The following is a 21,254-nucleotide window of genomic DNA, read 5'->3' as shown; positions in this document are numbered from 1 at the left end:
AAAGCAGCCCATTATCTTCCAAAGGAGGTAGGACGAAATATAAAAGATTAAAAGTGAGACAAAAGAGCTAAGGACGGAGATCCGTCCTGGGAAGGGAATCTTAGGCGGCATTGCTTGGGGTAGGGTCCGGGCCTGAGTGCCCTGAGGACAATCGGAGGGAGCTTCTGTGAGTTGCCAACTTGAACTGTGGGAGACCAAAGGAGAGAGAGTAAATTAAACGGCCGGAACACACTGCTGGCCGTTCGCAAAACAAAGAGACCGAGAAAATCCAGAGAAGAGCTCGCAGGCTGCGGACCGGCCCAGCCCCGCCGGAGGCAGGAGGCGGGGGGAGGAGAAGGTCGCCGCGAGACACAGGGCGCAGGCACCCGACCGGCGCGGGCGGGGACTGGGGCTGGGGACACGGAGGGCGGAAGGCGCGAGCACCCGACTGGCGCCAGAGGAAACTGAAACTGGGTCCGTGGAAGGGAGTGGGCGCGCCACACCTGGGGAAAGTGCACCCACCAAGCCCCTGGCTGCCTGGACCGCTCTGAGGGGGAAGGCACTGAGAGCAGGCGCAGCTTTTCCTTCCGCGCTTTTGTGGAACACCCGAGAGCTGGAACCTCGCGCAGCGCGGGGCGCGCTCCATATAGAACAGCCGGGAGCCTGAGCAGCGCAGACGGAGAGAGCGGCGTCAGCCCCTCCCAGCAGCGCCAGCCAGTGCCCGCGACGCAAGTCCGTCCCCACAGCGCCAGCCCCTCCCAGCAGCGCCAGACCGTCCCCGCGGCACAAGCCCGTTCCCATAGCGCCAGCCCCTCCCTGCAGCGTCAGCCCCTCCCCTCAGAGCGACGGGAACTAGCTACCTGAATAAGAGTCCACCTCCCCTGCCCCTCTCCCCCTAGAAAAAGAAAAAAAAAAAAAAAAGAGTCCACCTCCACCCGCCTGTGTCAGGGCGGAAATGAGGCTCTGAAGAGACCGGCAAACAGAAGCCAAATAAACAAAGGGAACCGCCTCAGAAGGGACTGGTGCAACAGATTAAAATCCCTCTAGAAAACACCGACTACACGGGAAGGGGCCTGTAGATATCGAGAAGTGTAAGCTGGAACGAGGAGCTATCTGAAACTGAGCCGAACCCACACTGACCACAACAGCTCCAGAGAAACTCCTAGATACAATTTTACTTTTTTCTCTTTTTTTTTTTATTTTTTATTTTTTCTTTTTTTATTTTTTCTTTTTTATTTTTTCTCTTTTATTTTCCTTTAAAATCCCCTATTACTCCCCCATTACTCCTTAACTATCATTTCCATAGATTTTTACGATTTTTTTAATTAGGGGAAAAAAAAATTTTTTTTTTTCTTTCTTTTTTTTTTCTTTTTCCTTTTTTTTCTTCCTTTCGTTTTTCTCTTCTATTTTCTATTTTTCTTTTTCTCTTATTTCTTTTAAAGTCCTCTAGTACTCCTCTACTACTCCTTAATTTTCATTTTCAATACACTATAACCTTACAAAAAAAAAAAAAGAAGAGAAGCCCTATTTTTAAACCGAAGATTATTCTCTCCCAATCTTGACTCTCTGTTTTCTACCTTAGAACACCTCTATTTCCTCCTTTCCCCTTCTCTTCCCAATCCAATTCTGTGAATCTTTGTAGGTGACTGGGCTACGGAGAACACTCTGGGAACAGACAGCTGCGTAGATCTGTCTCTCTCCTCTTGAGTCCCCCTTTTTCTCCTCCTGCTCATCTCTATCTCCCTCCTCCCTCTCCTCTTCTTCATGTAACTCTGTGAACCTCTCTGGGTGTCACTAACGGGGGAGAATCTTTTCGCCGTTAACCTGGAAGTTTTCTTATCAGTGCTGTATAGTTGGAGAAGTCCTGAGACTACAGGAAGAATAAAACTGAAATCCAGAGGCAGGAGACTTAAGCCCAAAACCTGAGAACACCAGAAAACTCCTGACTACATGGAACTTTAAGAAATAAGTGACCGTCCAAAAGCCTCCATACCTACACTGAAACCAACCACCACCCAAGAGCCAATAAGTTTTAGAGCAAGACATACCACGCAAATTCTCCAGCAACGCAGGAACATAGCCGTGAACATCAACATACAGGCTGCCCAAGGACACACCTAACACAGAGACCCATCTCAAAACTCATTACTGGGCACTCCATTGCTCTCCAAAGAGAAGAAATCAAATTGCACGCACTAATACACTGACGCAAGCTTCCCTAACCAGGAAACCTTGACAAGCCAATCGTCTAACCCCATCCACTGGGTAAATCCTCCACAATAAAAAGGAACCACAGACCTCCAGAATACAGAAAGCCCACTCCAGACACAGCAATCTAAACAAGATGAAAAGGCAAAGAAATACCCAAGAGGTAAAGGAACATGAAAAATGCCCACCAAGTCAAACAAAAGAGGAGGAGATAGGGAATCTACCTGAAAAAGAATTTAGAATAATGATAATAAAAATGATCCAGAATCTTGAAAACAAAATGGAGTTACAGATAAATAGCCTGGAGAGAAAGATTGAAAAGATACAAGAAATGTTTAATAAAGACCTAGAAGAAATAAAAAAGAGTCAATTAAAAATGAATAATGCAATGAATGAGATCAAAAACACTTTGGAGGGAACCAAGAGTAGACTAACGGAAGCAGAAGATAGGATAAGTGAGACAGAAGATAAAATGGTGGAAATAAATGAAGCAGAGAGGAAAAAAGAAAAAAGGATCAAAAGAAATGAGGAAAACCTCAGGGACCTCTGGGACAATGTGAAACGCCCCAACATTCAAATCATAGGAGTTCCAGAAGAAGAAGACAAAAAGAAAGGCCATGAGAAAATACTCGAGGAGATAATAGCTGAAAACTTCCCTAAAATCGGGAAGGAAATAGCCACCCAAATCCAAGAAACCCAGAGAGTCCCAAACAGGATAAACCCAAGGCGAAACACCCCAAGACACATATTAATCAAATTAACAAAGATCAAACACAAAGAACAAATATTAAAAGCAACAAGGGAGAAACAACAAATAACACACAAAGGGATCCCCATAAGGATAACAGCTGATCTATCAATAGAAACCCTCCAGGCCAGAAGGGAATGGCAGGACATACTGAAAGTAATGAAAGAGAATAACCTTCAACCTAGATTACTGTATCCAGCAAGGATCTCATTCAGATATGAAGGAGAATTCAAAAGCTTTACAGATAAGCAAAAGCTGAGAGAATTCAGCACCACCAAACCAGCTTTTCAACAAATGCTAAAGGATCTTCTCTAGACAGGAAATGCAGAAAGGTTGTATAAACATGAACCCAAAACAACAAAGTAAATGGCAACGGGACCACATCTATCAATAATTACCCTAAATGTAAATAGGTTGAATGCCCCAACCAAAAGACAAAGATTGGCTGAATGGATACAAAAACAAGACCCCTATATATGCTGTCTACAAGAGACCCACCTCAATGCAAGAGACACATACAGACTAAAAGTGAAGGGCTGGAAAAAAATATTTCATGCAAACAGAGACCAAAAGAAAGCAGGAGTCACAATACTCATATCAGATAAAATAGACTTTCAAATAAAGGATGTGAAAAGAGACAAAGAAGGACACTATATAATGATCAAAGGATCAATCCAAGAAGAAGATATAACAATTATAAATATATATGCACCCAACATAGGAGCACCGCAATATGTACGGCAAACACTAGCGAGTATGAAAGAGGAAATTAATAGTAACACAATAATAGTGGGAGACTTTAATACCCCACTCACAACTATGGATAGATCAACTAAACAGAAAATTAACAAGGAAACACAAACCTTAAATGACACAATGGACCAGCTAGACCTAATTGATATCTATAGGACATTTCACCCCAAAACAATCAACTTCACTTTTTTCTCAAGTGCACATGGAACCTTCTCCAGAATAGATCACATCCTGGGCCATAAATCTGGTCTAGGAAAATTCAAAAAAATTGAAATCATTCCAGTCATCTTTTCTGACCACAGTGCAGTAAGATTAGATCTCAATTACAGGAAAAAAATTGTTAAAACTTCAAACATATGGAGGCTAAATAACACGCTTCTGAATAACCAACAAATCATAGAAGAAATCAAAAAAGAAATCAAAATATGCATAGAAATGAATGAAAATGAAAACACAACAACCCAAAACCTATGGGACACTGTAAAAACAGTGCTAAGGGGAAGGTTCATAGCATTACAGGCTTACATCAAGAAACAAGAAAAAAACCAAATAAATAACCTAACTCTACACCTAAAGCAATAGAGAAGGAAGAAATGAAGAACCCCAGGGTTAGCAGAAGGAAAGAAATCTTAAAAATCAGGGCAGAAATAAATGCAAAAGAAACTAAAGAGACCATAGCAAAAATCAACAAAGCTAAAAGCTGGTTTTTTGAAAAAATAAACAAAATTGACAAGCCATTAGCAAGACTCATTAAGAAACAAAGAGAGAAGAACCAAATCAACAAAATTAGAAATGAAAATGGAGAGATCACAACAGACAACACTGAAATACAAACGATCATAAGAGACTACTACCAGCAGCTCTATGCCAATAAAATGGACAACTTGGATGAAATGGACAAATTCTTAGAAAAGTATAACTTTCCAAAACTAAACCAGGAAGAAATAGAAGATCTTAACAGACCCATCACAAGCAAGGAAATCGAAACTGTAATCAAAAATCTTCCAGCAAACAAAAGCCCAGGGCCAGATGGCTTCACAGCTGAATTCTACCAAAAATTTAGAGAAGAGCTAACACCTATCTTACTCAAACTCTTCCAGAAAATTGCAGATGAAGGTAAGCTTCCAGACTCATTCTATGAGGCCACCATCACCCTAATTCCAAAACCAGACAAAGATGCCACAAAAAAAAGAAAACTACAGGCCAATATCACTGATGAACATAGATGCAAAAATCCTTAACAAAATTCTAGCAAACAGAATCCAACAACATATTAAAAAAATCATACACCATGACCAAGTGGGCTTTATCCCAGGAATGCAAGTATTCTTTAATATCCGCAAATCAATCAATGTAATACACCACATTAACAAATTGAAAGATAAAAACCATATGATTATCTCAATAGATGCAGAGAAAGCCTTTGACAAAATTCAACACCCATTCATGATTAAAACTCTCCAGAAAGCAGGAATAGAAGGAACATACCTCAACATAATAAAAGCTATATATGACAAACCCATAGCAAGCATCACCCTCAATGGTGAAAAATTGAAAGCATTTCCCCTGAAATCAGGAACAAGACAAGGGTGCACACTCTCACCACTACTATTCAACATAGTGTTGGAAGTTTTGGCCACAGCAATCAGAGCAGAAAAAGAAGTAAAAGGAATCCAGATAGGAAAAGAAGAAGTGAAACTCTCACTGTTTGCAGATGACATGATCCTCTACATAGAAAACCCTAAAGACTCTACCAGAAAATTACTAGAGCTAATCAATGAATATAGTAAAGTTGCAGGATATAAAATTAACACACAGAAATCCCTTGCATTCCTATATACTAACAATGAAAAAACAGAAAGAGAAATTAAAGAAACCATACCATTCACCATTGCAACAAAAAGAATAAAATACTTAGGAGTATATCTACCTAAAGAAACAAAAGACCTATACATAGAAAACTATAAAACACTGCTGAAAGAAATCAAAGAGGACACAAACAGATGGAGAAATATACCGTGTTCATGGATTGGAAGAATCAATATTGTCAAAATGGCTCTTCTACCTAAAGCAATCTATAGATTCAATGCAATCCCTATCAAGCTACCAACGGTATTTTTCACAGAACTAGACCAAAGAATTTCACAATTTGTATGGAAATACAAAAAACCTTGAATAGCCAAAGTAATCTTGAGAAAGAAGAATGGAACTGGAGGAATCAACCTGCCTGACTTCAGACTCTACTACAAAGCCACAGTCATCAAGACAGTATGGTACTGGCACAAAGACAGAAATATAGATCAATGGAACAGAATAGAAAGCCCAGAGATAAATCCATGGACCTATGGACACCTTATCTTTGACAAAGGAGGCAAGGACATACAATGGAAAAAAGACAACCTCTTTAACAAGTGGTGCTGGGATTACTGGTCAACCACTTGTAAAAGAATGAAACTAGAACACTTTCTAACACCATACACAAAAATAAACTCAAAATGGATTAAAGATCTAAATGTAAGACCAGAAACTATAAAACTCCTAGAGGAGAACATAGGCAAAACACTCTCCGACATAAATCACAGCAAGATCCTCTATGACCCACCTCCCAGAATATTGGAAAGAAAAGCAAAACTAAACAAATGGGACCTAATGAAACTTAAAAGGTTTTGCACTACAAAGGAAACTATAAGTAAGGTGAAAAGACAGCCCTCAGATTGGGAGAAAATAATAGCAAATGAAGAAACAGACAAAGGATTAATCTCAAAAATATACAAGCAACTCCTGAAGCTCAATTCCAGAAAAATAAATGACCCAATCAAAAAATGGGCCAAAGAACTAAACAGACATTTCTCCAAAGAAGACATACAGATGGCTAACAAACACATGAAAAGATGCTCAACATCACTCATTATTAGAGAAATGCAAATCAAAACCACAATGAGGTACCATTACTCGCCAGTCAGGATGGCTGCTATCCAAAAGTCTACAAGCAATAAATGCTGGAGAGGGTGTGGAGAAAAGGGAACCCTCTTACACTGTTGGTGGGAATGCAAACTAGTACAGCCGCTATGGAGAACAGTGTGGAGATTTCTTAAAAATCTGGAAATAGAAATGCCATATGACCCAGCAGTACCACTCCTGGGCATACACACTGAGGAAACCAGATCTGAAAGAGACACCTGCACCCCAATGTTCATTGCAGCACTGTTTATAATAGCCAGGACATGGAAGCAACCTAGATGCCCATCAGCAGATGAATGGATAAGGAAGCTGTGGTACATATACACCATGGAATATTACTCAGCCGTTAAAAAGAATTCATTTGAACCAGTCCTAATGAGATGGATGAAATTGGAGCCCCTTATACAGAGTGAAGTAAGTCAGAAAGATAAAAAACATTACAGCATACTAACACATATATATGGAATTTAGAAAGAAGGTAACGATAACCCTATATGCAAAACAGAAAAAGAGACACAGAAATACAGAACAGACTTTTGAACTCTGTGGGAGAATGTGAGGGTGTGATATTTCAAAAGAACAGCATGTATACTATTTATGGTGAAACAGATCACCAGCCCAGGTGGGATGCATGAGACAAATGCTCGGGCCTGGTGCACTGGGAAGACCCAGAGGAATCGGGTGGAGAGGGAGGTGGGAGGGGGGATCGGGATGGGGAATACGTGTAAATCTATGGCTGATTCATATCAATGTATGACAAAAAAATAAATAAATAAAAATTAGAAAAAAAAAAAAAGGTATATAGGAAGTCAGCTTGGCAAATTGAACTGATCTCATTTTTTTCACACTATCCATTAAATGATACATGAGCTTCCCTGGTGGCTCAGATGGTAAAGCGTCTGCCTGCTGTGCAGGAGTCCTGGGTTCAATCCCTGGGTCGGGAAGATCTTCTGGAGAAGGAAATGGCAACCCATTCCAGTACTCTTGCTTGGAAAATTCCATGGATGGAGGAGCCTTGTAGGCTATAGTCCATGGGGTTGCAAAAAGTCAAGCACTTCACTTTCTTTCACTTTATTCTTATTATGATCAGAAAATTCTATGCAACATTAACCTTTTTACTATATGTCAGCATTTTGTGGTTTATATGCCACATAATTATTCACTTATTCTATATAATAATAACCTCTCTGAATTTAAAATATGCTATATGCCTGTTTATTTTCTTTTCAGTTAACTGGAATCATCATGAGCTTCATTAAAATAAATTAATGTATTGAGAAAATGTAATATATGATTCAGGAAGCTTAAAATCATAAACCAGACTAGCTTCCGAACTTTGCAACCTTTGTGTGCTGGAAATGGATTCCATTTTTCACACTGATATAATGATACAGTAAAGAGGAAGAAATTTAATATTCAGACAAGAAAGGGAATGACTTTGATGCAAAGACCTTGAGAAGGTGAAAAAGAATGAACTCAAGAGTACAGAGAGGGATTGAAGTTATATAGGAACCTGAACACTATATTTAATGATCTGAATGGAATAAAGAAAATATAGACCAGTAAATATGATAGTGGTAAGTCCTTAAAATATATATATATATATATCTTTTCTCTCTGCTGTATGAGGTAAGGGCATCCGATCAGATTGAAACCCTATTATTGTTCAGTTTCTAAGTCATGTCTGACTCTCCACAACCCAACCCCATGGACGGTAGCACATCAAGCTTCCCTGTTATTCATTGTCTTCTTGAATTAGCTCAAACCCATGTTCATTGAATTGGTGATGCTATCCAGCCATCTAATCTTCTGTTGCCCCTTTCCCCTCCTGCCCTCAATCTTTCCCAGCATCAGGGTCTTTTCCAATGAGTTGGCTCTGCAAATCAGGTGACCAAAATATTGGAGTTTCAGCTTCAGTATCAGTCATTCAAATTATTATTCAGGTTTGACTTCCCCCTTTAGGATTGACAGTTTTATCTCTTTGCCATCCAAAGGACTCTCAAAAATCTTCTCTAGCATCACATTTCGAAAGTATCAATTCTGTTCCAACTCTCACATCTGTACGTGACTACTGGAAACACCACAGCTTAGACTATACAGACCTTTTTGGCAAAGTGATATCTCTGTTTTTGAACCCACCGTCTAGATTTATCATAGCTTTCCTTCCAAGGAACAAGTGCTTTTAATTTCATGGCTGCAGTCAGTGTCTGCAGTGATTTTTGAGACCGAGAAAAGAAAATCTCTCACTGTTTCTACTTCTTACCCTTCTATTTGTCATGTAGTTCTGGGACCAGATGCCATTATCTTAGTTTTAGAATGTTTAATTTTAAGCCAACGTTTCCACTCTCCTCTTCACCCTCACCAAGAAGCCCTTTAGTTCTTCTTCACTTTCTGCCATTGGAGCAGTATCATCTGCATATCCGAGGTTGATAGTTCTTCCTGCAATCTTGATTCCAGTTTGTGATTCATCCAGCCTGGCATTTCACATGATGTACTCTACATAGACGTTAAATAAGCAGGGTGAAAATATACACCTTGATACACTCCTTTTTCAATTTTGAACCAGTCCATTGTTCCATATCCAGTTCTAATTACTGCTTCTTGACCTGCATACATGTTTTTTCAGGAGACAGGTAAGGTGGTCTGGTATTCCCATCTCTTGAAGAATTTTCCACAGATTGTTGTGATACACACAGTCAAATGCTTTAGCATAGTCAACAAGGCCCTATTACTTCAGTTTTAGAAATAAAAAGATGATTATTGTTTAGTCGGCAAGTCATATCTGACTCTTTGGGGACCCCATAGACAATAGTCCACCAGGCTCCTATGTCCATAGGACTTCCCCCCTTGCAAGAATACTTCAGTGGGTTGCCATTTCCTTCTCCAGGGGATGTTCCTGACCCAAGGATCAAACCCACATCTCTAACACTGGCAGATGGTTTCTTTACCATGGAACCACCAGGAAGCCAAAGAGAAGATAATACTCACAAGCAATGGGAACCTCATGGGCAGGTAGAAATACATACAAAATATAACAAAAGACCATCTAGTATGACTAAATAGCTAACAAAAAAGAAAGTATTAGAAGATTGAAAAGGAGAAAAGAATGATAACCTAAAGTTAAATGGCAAGGATCTTGAATGCTTTTTCTTAAGTAGTAATTTATTTGTATGTAATGAAGGATTGTTAAACTTTTTGACATCATAAGAGTAATGTTTAAAGGTTTATTCAGTGGCTGAACGACAGACTTGAAATAGAATAGATGAAAGGCAAATACTTTGCCTAAAAGCTTTTATAATAGTGTATGTTCCACTCTGCTCAATATTATGTGGGAACCTGGTGGGGAGGAGAGTTTGGGGAGAATGGATCCAAGCACATGTATCGCTGAGTCCCTTCCGTGTTTACCTGAAATTATCACAACATTGTTAATCAGCTATACTCCAGTACAAAATGAAAAGTTTTTTAAAACAGTGCATGTTTCAGGCCATGAGAACTGAATTAATGTACTTTGGTAAAAAAAAAAAAAAAAAAAAGAAAGAGGAAAAAATCAGGAAAAGAATTACAGAAAATTGAGGAAGGCTTTTTAAGATCCTCTAAAGAAAGATAAAACCTCTCTATGAAAGCTTATTCAAAGAAAAATATACTACTCAGTAAGTTATAACACAGTGTATACTAAATGAAAGAAGTTTCTACTCTTTTTTTAACTAATGGTCTATGGGTAAGATAGAATTTCACTAATGCTACCTCTTCCCTATCACCTTATCACATCATTTCCAATAGGTTCCATAAATATATGCTTAAATAATGAATTTCTAGAAAAAATAGATAATACACTTTGAGCAAGAATGAGTTTACTCTATATGCATACTCTATGCATAATACAAGGATAACATCTGCTCTATATTCTACACAAGTGAAAAAAATTGTGTTTTATAGCTGCTAAGAATCTTAGTAATCATAATCTCTTATTTTAATATAGCAAAAATAAAAAAATATTAAAAGCTGAACTAAATAAACAGAAACAACTTGGCAAGGCTATTTATAGTGAGTGATAAAGTTGTCTTTTTTGTTTGTTTTACAAAATCTTCTTTATTTATCGTTGGAGGTTTCTGAGATTCACAGTTTTTAAAAAATTACTCGAGTCAGGATTTGTGGTTTTGCTCTTACGGACTGATTTGCTGGGTGTGTATGTGCTCAGTCACTCAGTCATTCCAATACTTTGCCACATGTTGGACTGTAGCCTGCCAGGCTCCTCTGTCCATAGCATTTTTCAGGCACGAATACTGGAGTGGGTTGCCATTTCCTCCTCCGGGGATCCTCCCAACCCAAGGATCAAACCCATGTCTCCTGTGTCTCCTGCATTGCAGGCAGATTCCCTACCCACTGAACCATCAGGCTTTCCCACTGCTGTACTGATGAATATCAAACAAGCAAAAAGTGTTCATCAGTAAAAGTATGGACACTTCACTGGAGTTATTTTATCAAACCACTTGTGATATGCCTTCTTATATACCCCAATTCAAGTGTCCTAAGATCATTTCTTTAGAAAGATTTTGAAGTGTCCTTTCTTTCATATCTCTGAGGTCACTTTTTACTGGTCTTGTGAGAGTCCTGTAAAAGTCCATAGTTGTGAGACAATTTGAGAGGCGTAGATGTGACTGCCAGACTTACTCACCAGACAGAAATTTGATAACCTTCAGAGTAGAATCTATGAATGTATAGATAACCAAACAGGTTTATTTGAAAATCAGACTGATAATTAGTTTAAATATTTAAGATTTAGGCTTCAGTAAGATGTGTGGTATTCATATTATAAGTTTCTTTTAAGATTGTGTGTCTGGACTTTTTTGATCTCTCAGGATGTGTCAGGAAAAAAAATCATGTTAGAGATAAACAAAAATAAAAAATTTAATTCTATATTTTTGTAAAGATTTGAAGTTAAAAATATGGTAAAGAAAGTCTGTACTGTCAACAAAAACAAAATGCCAATTAACTTTACCCATCAACACGAATAATACAAAGAACAATGTTTAAGAGTGCTAGCAATGTCTTAGCTTATTATTGGAAGAGTCCAAAGGAACAGAAAACTGGGGTTAAGTAGGTGGATGCCGCATGGAGCCTGGGGCACCTTTGTTCACAGGCTCCTGCCCTCCATTCCTTGAGGGGTATCCCTGGGGAAATTAATTCTTCATTCTATTATTACATGTTTTTCCCAAGTTTGTTAAGAGCAAGACCTTTGGAATATTTATTTCCATCTTCTTTTGTATAAACTTAAAAATATGATTAGAGCAAATAGTTTCTTTTCCTTCAAGAGCATGTGCTGTCAGATTTCTACTTCTCCAAATACTTAATATCCTTCGTGCTTTATATCTCTTACATTTATTTGAAACACTTTTCTTTATTTATGTGCTTGCCTGGTGGCTCAGACAGTAAAATATGTGCCTGCCAATGCAAGAGACCAAGAGACACAGGTTGCATCCTTGGGTCAGGAAGATCCCCCGGAGAAGGGAATGGCTACCCACTCCAGTATTCTTGCGTAGAGAATTCCATGGACAGAGGAGCCTGGCTGGCTATTGTCCACGGGGTCACAAGGAGTCAGACATGACTGAAGGGCTAACACATTTTTTCACTTTCTTTACTTGCTTCAAAATCAATATTACATCTTAGTTGTTGTTGTTTTTCAGTTGCTAAGTCATTTCTGACTCTGTGACTGTGGACTGCAGCATGATAGCCTCCTCTCTCCTCCACTATCTCTTGGAGTTTGCTCAAATTCACATCCACTGAGTCGGTGATGCTGTCTAACCATCTCATCCCCTGTCACCCCCTTCTCCTTTTGCCTTCATTCTTTCCCAGTATCAGGGTCTTTTCCAATGACTCATCTTTAGCATCAGGTGGCCAAAGTATTGGAGCTTCAGCATCAGTCCTCCCAATTAACATTCCTCAGTTGACTTCCTTTAGTTTTTAAAAGTATATCTTTTTACATAGCACCATTTAATAAAAATAACAATGCCTTAGAGACAAAAACCAAAGAAAAACAAAAAGGAAAAGAGACAAAGTACACATAGGATGAAAAAAGAATAGGGAAAATCATTAAGCTACCTACCTGGTCCTTCAAAGTTGGTGTGGTACCTGGAGAAATTGCAGCACAGTCTGACTCATTTTGCTGAAAAGAATACACACACCCATTATCAAGAAGAGAACTTTAACTTCCCTTAGTTTTAATAATTCAGCATTGTGAAAACTAAATCTATTCCTTAGTATTACATTAAAAAGTAATGAAGAAAAATGAGTATAGTTTTAAAAGCTTTTTTAATCTGGTTTCCATGCTTATTCTATTACTGCGTTCCAGTAAGTAGACTTGAATATCTCATCTTCTGTGGCTATGTTTTTTTTCTTTAAGATAGAAACAGAAAAGTAGATTTTATTATGAATTACCCTCCAGAGAATTTCCTTTTTGATTGAATTTTCTCTTTGATTTTATTGGACAAAGGATGATAGTAATTAGAGGAATGTGGGCTAATCTAACTAAATATATATATATGTATATATATATTTTTAAAATTATATCAGTTCTTTATGTTTTACTCTAATATCTGATAGAAAATCTCAATATAATAGGAAATTACCAAAGCATTTTATCTATATCATTCCTGAGTTGTAACTATGAGACTGATTGAAAAACCCAGTTTTTAAAGCATACATGATGACATCAGGCCATATTATTCAGAAACTGACCCAAAATCATGTAATATGTTTCTGGACTTTTTATTAAAATATTATATGAAGTTACACAATGTTAAGAAGAAATCACGTCTTTTCATCATCTTCTATCAATTCAGAAAAGAAACTGAGGGTTCACGAAAGACTACAGTTCATTTAAGTTCAATTCGGTCGCTCAGTCATGTCCAACTCTTTGCAACCCCATGGACTGCATTACCCAGGCCTCCCTGCCCATCACCAACTCCCGGGGTTTACTCAAACTCATGTCCATTGAATCTGTGATGCCATCCAACCATCTCATCCTCTGTCATCCCCTTCTCCTCCCACCTTCAATCTTTCTCATCATCAGGGTCTTTTCAAATGAGTCAGTTCTTCATATCAGGCGGCCAAAGTATTGCAGTTTCAGCTTCAGCATCAGTCCTTCCAATGGATATTCAGGACTGATTTCCTTTAGGATGGACTGGTTGGATCTCCTTGCTGTCCAAGGGACTGTCAAGCATCTTCTCCAACACCGCAGCTCAAAAGCATCAATTCTTTGGTGCTCAACTTTTGTTATAGTCCAACTCTCATATCCATAAATGACTAGTGGAAAAACCATAGCTTTGACTAGATGGACCTTTGTTGGCAAAGTAATGTCTCTGCTTTTAAATATGCTATCGAGGTTTGTGATAGCTTTTCTTCCAAGGAGCAAGCGTCCTTTAATTTCATGGCTGCAGTCACCATCTGCAGTGATTTTGGAGCCAGAAAATATAAAGGGTATCACTGTTTCCACTGTTTCCCCATCTATTTGCCATGAAGTGATGGGAACAGATGTCATAATCTTAATTTTCTGAATGTTGAGCTTTAAGCCAACTTTTTCACTTTCTTCTTTCACTTTTATCAAGAGGCTCTTTAGTTCTTCTTCACTTTCTGCCATAACGGTGGTGTCATCTGCATATCTGAGGTTATTGATATTTCTTCTGGCAATCTTGATTCCAGCTTGTGTTTCCTCCAGCCCAGCATTGCTCATGATGTACTCTGCATAGAAGTTAAATAAGCAAGGTGACAATATAGAGCCTTGACGTACTATTTCCCTATTTGGAACCAGTCTGTTGTTCTATGTCCAGTTCTAACTGTTGTTTCTTAACCTGCATACAGGTTTCTCAGGAGGCAAGTCGGGTGGTCTGGTATTCCCATCTCTTTCAGAATTTTTCACAGTTTGTTGTGATTCACACAGTCAAAGGTTTGGCATAGTCTATAAAGCAGAAGTAGATGTTTTTCTGGAATTCTCTCGCTTTTTTGATGATCCAACAGATGTTGGCACTGGATCTCTGGTTCCTCTGCCTTTTCTAAATCCAGCTTGAACATCTGAAAGTTCACGGTTCATGTACTGTTGACGCTTGGCTTGGAGAATATTGAGCATTACTTTGCTAGCATGTGATATAAGTGCAATTGTGTGGTAGTTTGAGCATTCTTTGGCATTGCCGTTTTTAGGAATTTGAGTGAAAACTGTTCTTTTCCAGTCCTGTGGCCACTGCTGAGTTTTCCAAATTGGCTGGCATATTGAACACAGCACATTAATGGCATCATCTTTTAGGATTTGAAATAGCTCAACTGGAATTCCATCACCTCCACTAGCTTTGTTCATAGCGATGCTCCCTAAGGCCCACTTGAATTTGCACTCCAGTATGTCTGGCTCTCGGTGAGTGATCACACCATCATGGTTATCTGGGTCATGAAGATCTTTTTTGTATAGTTCTGTGTATTCTTGCCACCTCTTCTTAATATCTTTTGCTTCTGTTAGGTTCATACCATTACCATTGCTGTCCTTTATTGTGCCCATCTTTGCATGAAAAATTCCCTTGGTATCTTTAATTTTCTTGAAGAGATCACTAGTCTTTCCTATTCTATTGTTTTCCTCTATTTCTTTGCATTGATCACTGAGGAAGGGTTACTTATCTCTCCTTGCTATTCTTTGGAACTCTGCATTCAAATGGGTATATCTTTCCTTTTCTCCTTTGCCTTTCACTTCTCTTCTTTTCACAGCTATTTGTAAGGCCTCCTCAGACAACCATGCCTTTTGCATTTCTTTTTTCTTGGGGATGATCTTGATTACTGTCTCCTGTACAATGCCGTGAACCTCCATCCATAGTTCTTCCGGCACTCTATCAAATCTAATCCCTTGAATCTATTTCTCACTTCCAATGTATAGTCATAAAGGATTTGATTTAGGGCATACCTGAATGATCTATGAGTTTTCCCTACTTTCTTCATTAAGTATGCATTTGGCAATAAGGATTTCATGATCTTAGCCACAGTCAGCTCCCAGTCTTGTTTTTGCTGATTGTATAAAGCTTCTCCATCTTTGGCTGCAAAGAATATAATCAATCTGATTTCAGTGTTGACCATATTGTTATGTTCATGTGTAGAGTCTTCTCTTGTGTTGTTGGAAGAGGGTTTGCTAGGACCTGTGCATTTTCTTGGCAAAACTCTATTAATCCTAGCCATGTTCCATTCTGTACTCCAAGGCCAGATTTGCCTGTTACTCCAGGTATTTCTTGACTTTCTACTTTTGGATTCCAGTCCATTATATTCCAGTATAATGAAAAGGACATCTTTTTTGGGTGTTAATTCCAGAAGGTCTTGTAGCTCTTCATAGAACCATTCAACTTCAGCTTCTTCAGCTTTACTGGTTGGGGCATAGACTTGGATTACTGTGATATTGAATGGTTTGCCTTAGAAACAAGCAGAGATCATTCTGTCATTTTGGAGATTGCACCCAAGTACTGCAGTTTGGACTCTTTTGTTGACTATAGAAGGAACATTAACTATTAGCCCAGAGGTACACACTGTCTTACTGGGATTACTTAAGTCCAAAGTAACTACTCTATTAAATAAGAGCAGATCATAAGACCATCATAGTTAATATATCAAAGAAAATATGGTAAATGCACTCTTTGATACTAAAAACAAACAAAAATAAGAGTCATGGCAATAAATTGTGATGAAGCAAAACTATAGGATTAACATCTACTTGTACAGAATAGTTTGGAGAGATTGGCATATGGAGACAAAGAAAGTTCCTGTGTTTAACATCTTTTGATCTTAGATTAACAATCAGACTCAGATGGTACTGCGGCCGTTGTTGTTTAGTTGTTAAGTCATGTCCAGCTCTTTGTGATCTCATAGACTGTAGCCTGCTAGGCTCCTCTGTGCATGGGATTTTCCAGGCAAGAATACTGAAGTTGGTTGCCATTTCCATCTCCTGGGGATCTTCTCAACCCAGGGCTTGAACCCGTGTCTCCTGCATTGGCAGGCAGATTCTTTACTCCTGTGCCACCAGGGAAGCCCAAGTGGTACCGCCACCTATGTGTTATTTATAAATATAAATTGCAAAATATGTATGCTTCCTCTGGATGATAGTTTTGTTAACATCTTATTTTTGGTCATTTTAATTTGTTCCTATCTAAGAAAAAAATTGACTTCTTATAGAAAGCATAATTATGGAATATTAAATGTTAGTTATGGTAAAATAAAAATTATAGAAGTTTAAATTGATCCTACATGCTGTACTACCTAATATTAATTGTGATTGTCTTCTTGATGACATTTAGTCTTCATGGCTGTGGAGTTTAATAAATTTGGACCAAAATCTATTCTAGTCATCTAGGACACAACAGAGTGCAAGCCTAAGACCCAAGATTGTGCTGTTACTGAGGTATGTCGAGGAGAGTCATCTAAGTTAAGAATTTACACTCATGGGATTAGAAGCTAGTAGGAAAGCTAGCTATTAACCCAATAAGATCACAGTAATCAGTGTATACTTTTAAACTCAGAAGCTCTTCATTATAGCAGCATTTCCATTCCAGATTCACATTGTAGCATTTATTTTATTGGGTTGAGAAGATCCAAGAGACAATGGCTGAGTATGACGCTCATTACTGCTCCAGCTCATTTGTTTAGCCACCCGATCCTTTTGGGAAACTGAACCAAGTAAAGGGAGATATTATAAGAAGAAAAAATAAGTCTTCATATAAGAAAGCAAAATAAGTGGAGGATTAAAAAGTAAAATAATAGCAAGAATTGGAATTTATAAGCTGTCAGTAAAAGGATGGGTTTGGGAACCAGACCAATGAGATGTAAATATTGGCCCTTCCATTGTGTGATCTTGGGCAAATTGTTTAATTTCTCTGTGCTTTCCTTCATATATACAAGAGTAACTCTGATTCAGACAGCTATTACGAAATTTAGTATAAGCACCTAATAATCACCACAATATATTTTATACTTACTATTATTACTCTCTAGTGTAAACCAGAATTAGTAATTTAAAAAGTGACTGTCCATCAGATGTCCAGTTTAAGCATATCTTAGTTTATATCAGTAGCTATAAAGTTTGCAATAATAACAGTTTTTCCTTAAAAAGTTTTATAATTAGAATAATATCTATACTTATCTATCTGGCAGAAACCCCTTCAAATACTCCTGCCTGAAATTCATTTCTGCTTCCAGATGAAACAAAAATGTGTAAATAGATGTCATTACAAGCTATCTGTTCAGTCATTCAGTCATGTCTGACTCTTTTGCGACTCTGTGGATTACAGCCCGCCAGGCTCCTCTGTCCATGGGATTTCCCAGGCAATAGTACTGGAGTGAATTGCCATTCCCTTCTCCAGGGGATCTTCCTGACCCAGGGATCTAACTCATGTCTCCTGCATTGGCAGATGGATTCTTTACCACTAGCGCCACCTGGGAATCCCTTACAAGGTATAGTAACTGCCTTATTCATATTGCTTTGATTTGAAACCATCTCTTCAACTTTTCCAGTTCATGTTTTAATGGAGGTTCCTGTGGGCTTGGGGGAAATATCCGAGTCCTCAGTTTCACTTCCCTCAGTCCAATCAGTGTCACTTTTGACGGTGCTCTTTCTGAAACTACTCTTGCTGCTTTTAGAAGACAGCATAGATAGTAAGTCTGGAGAGGCAAACACCTGGATGAGGTCGTCAGCGTTCAGTTCCTCCTGGGAACTGAAGGGAGGGGTCTCAATAGTGGAAGACCTTCTGGGAAAATGATCTTCTGTGATATTTTTCTTAACTTTTGGAACAGATATTCTATCAGAAAAAAACAGGTCTTTGTCTAATCAGCTGTCTGCTTTTGAGAGGAAGGTGTATTGCTTTGGGTATTTCTCCAGTTGAAAGGGTGTCCATTTGAGAAGCACTGTACCTGTCTATGGACAGCAGTGTTCTCTTCAATTTTACAGCTGACCTGATGTTGAAGGAATTCTCGAATTTGCTGGATGTTAGGTATTTGTCTTTCAAGCTCATGTCTTGCTGATTCCACAGTTCTTAGCACTCTATTCAAGTGATCGCACAGAATACCGTGTATATCTGTATTAATCCCCAAGATTTCCAGTTTCTCCACCAAATTCTGCTCCAAGACAGTTTTTTCCTTAGTGAGGGAAGGCTTATTCTTCAAAGTTTTCCTTGTATGTATCTAGTTGTCATTTAATTTCTGTTCATTTTCCCTTCCATGTGCCATTGTTATACTTGACTTTGCATCCAGTGTCTGGGGGGCTGGGGCATTCATAGTTACAGTTGGGGCAGTTGGCTTGGATTCAAAAGTCTGCCAGGTTAAAAGATTCCCTTTGGGTTTACTGTCACTGTTTAATGATTTAGTGGTGAGCTCTTTAATATGCTGTCTCTGAGTGATAATCAGCTCATTCTGCTCCTGGAATCTCTGCCCTAGCTCTTCTATCCTTTTCTTGTAGAAGACATTACTTGCATTTTGATCATCTCTCATTGAGGCTCGAAGTTTCTTTATATGTGACAGGAGCTGGCTCTCTTCTTATGTTCTTGAGGAAGAGCCTGAACATGAACTGTCCACTTGCTTTCCTGACTGTCAAGTAGCTGCGTCACATTTTGGAAGTCATGGGGATGCTAAGGATGTTCTTTAAACTCATGTGCATCTTTTAGCATGCCTATGTTAGACTTGATCTGCATATTGGGCCTCTAGATTTGTGACAATTGATATTCTAATGCTGAGTTCTTAGAAGTCAGTCCTTTAAACTCCTTCATAAACATTTCCTTGACTTTTTCTATTTCATCAACTAGTTTCTCCTTTTCTTCTTCTTTCCACCTATCAGAATAACTTCAAAAATTCTTCCTCTTTTGTTTTCTGCATTTCATGTTCCTTAGAGAACCTGACTGTGTGGGCATACTGTGCAGCCTCTAGCTGAGACTTGGTGAGCGGCAGCTGCTCCTTCAACTTGTCGACCTCACTTTGGAGCTTGTCCGTCTGTGCCCTTGTCTTATACTCAAGATGTGAACCTTCAGGGTAGCAGCGCTGAATATGACTTTGTAGGAAAGCTTGGTTCATAAAGGCCTTGTCACAAAAATGGCACTGGTAATAGCTGGCTTCGGCCTCGATCACCTGCAGCTGGGTGGAGATCAACTTCCTCCTGCGTTTACAGTCTTCCTTGAGCCGCTTGATCTCGCCCGCGCGCTTGGTGAGGCGCTTCTTGCTCTGCGCGCCCCGGGCCAGGCTCCAGCGCAGCCGCGCCTCCAGGTCAGCTGTGAGGTGCGCAACTCCTGCGAGCGCCGCAGGTACTTGGTGAGCTACTCCAGGCGGATGAGCTTTAGCAGCACCTGGCCCACCCACGACTGGCAGCTTGGACACTTCTCATCCTACCAGCTTGCAGAAGGTGATGTTCTGCAGCCTGAGCACGTCCACGGCGCCCGCCACCTTGTCCGCGTCGATGGTGCTCGGCCGTCGCCAGTCCATGCTCTCCAGTCACAGGCGGAACTGGAAGAAGGGCAGGGAATAAGCCAGTTGGTGGAATTAATGTTGCTGACGTGTTCATCAAAAAAGAACTAAAAGATTTAAAGTGTACAGATGTGGACGATGACGACTGGGGCATATCATCCTTAGAGGAAGAGAGATCTATGCGGAGAAGAGTTGGGAGAGAAGAGAAGGGACCTCCTCCACCTGTGAAGAATGAGTCGGATTCTACTCAAATGCCAATGCCTGGGGTGCAAATAACCTGAAAGGGCCGAATGGAGAAGGACCTCAGGATGAATCCAGTACACTGAAAAGCAACTTAGTGACTGTGACTGATTGGAGTGACTCTTTAGATGTGTAACTGTCACCTGTACGCAGGAGGTCCCTCCAGACCTCAGCAGTATTTGGTATCGCAGTATTTCAGCACTGCCTACCCAACTATAATTGTCCTACCTGACAATATCTCCTGCAATAGCAAGGAAACTGGCTCTCAGAGAACAACAGTCTCTTCAATGGCACCTAATGCAATGTTAAAAAAAAAAAAAGCAAATTGTCCACGGTATTTTGAAGCATATAAAGGTGTTTAATACTGCTATTGCTTAAAAATAATGTGTCACTGAAGTCATAAAAAGTTTTTTCTTTGGAACGGAACTCTAGGTGTATTTTTTCCAACTAATTTTAAAGTGAATTCTTTTTTAAAACTGATAGCAGGTTTTATTTTAAACATTTTTTTTACAAAAAAATGTCTTTCTTATGTAATGTTGGAAGTGTTTTATTATAAAGTTCTGTTAGTATCCTGAAAATGGAGTTGGTGGAAATTAGTGAAATTTTAAGAGTAAACAGCTTATTTTTCTGCTAGAAGTAAGTTTAGAGTTAATAAAAAATATAACTAGGCCCATGTTAAGTACATTTTCAAGAAGTACTTGTACCATATGCAGCTTTGGGCCACTGTAAGCATGTTGTTTTAGAACTTAAAATACTATTTCTGAAACATAACCTTGACCTTGGATATTTTATGACTATAATGTAGCCATTTTCAATATTAGTTAATTTATCAGACTATGAATAGAATAGATTGAGTCAATACTGAATTCATATGTCTATAGTTTTTTTTCCACTTTTTAAAATG

At 39.0% G+C, this 21,254-nt stretch overlaps 1 pseudogene; it reads right to left on the bottom strand.

The window, feature by feature from the left end:
• Positions 1-17,219: 17,219 nt before the first annotated feature.
• On the bottom strand, positions 17,220-20,179 carry LOC122696644 (annotated as a pseudogene).
• Between the last annotated feature and the right edge of the window lie 1,075 nt (positions 20,180-21,254).

Source organism: Cervus elaphus, chromosome 6 (genome assembly GCF_910594005.1).
Source record: "Cervus elaphus chromosome 6, mCerEla1.1, whole genome shotgun sequence".
Taxonomy (NCBI): Eukaryota; Metazoa; Chordata; class Mammalia; order Artiodactyla; family Cervidae; genus Cervus; species Cervus elaphus.
The sequence above is the reverse complement of the archived record's forward strand: the minus strand, read 5'-3'. Positions and strand labels throughout refer to the sequence as shown.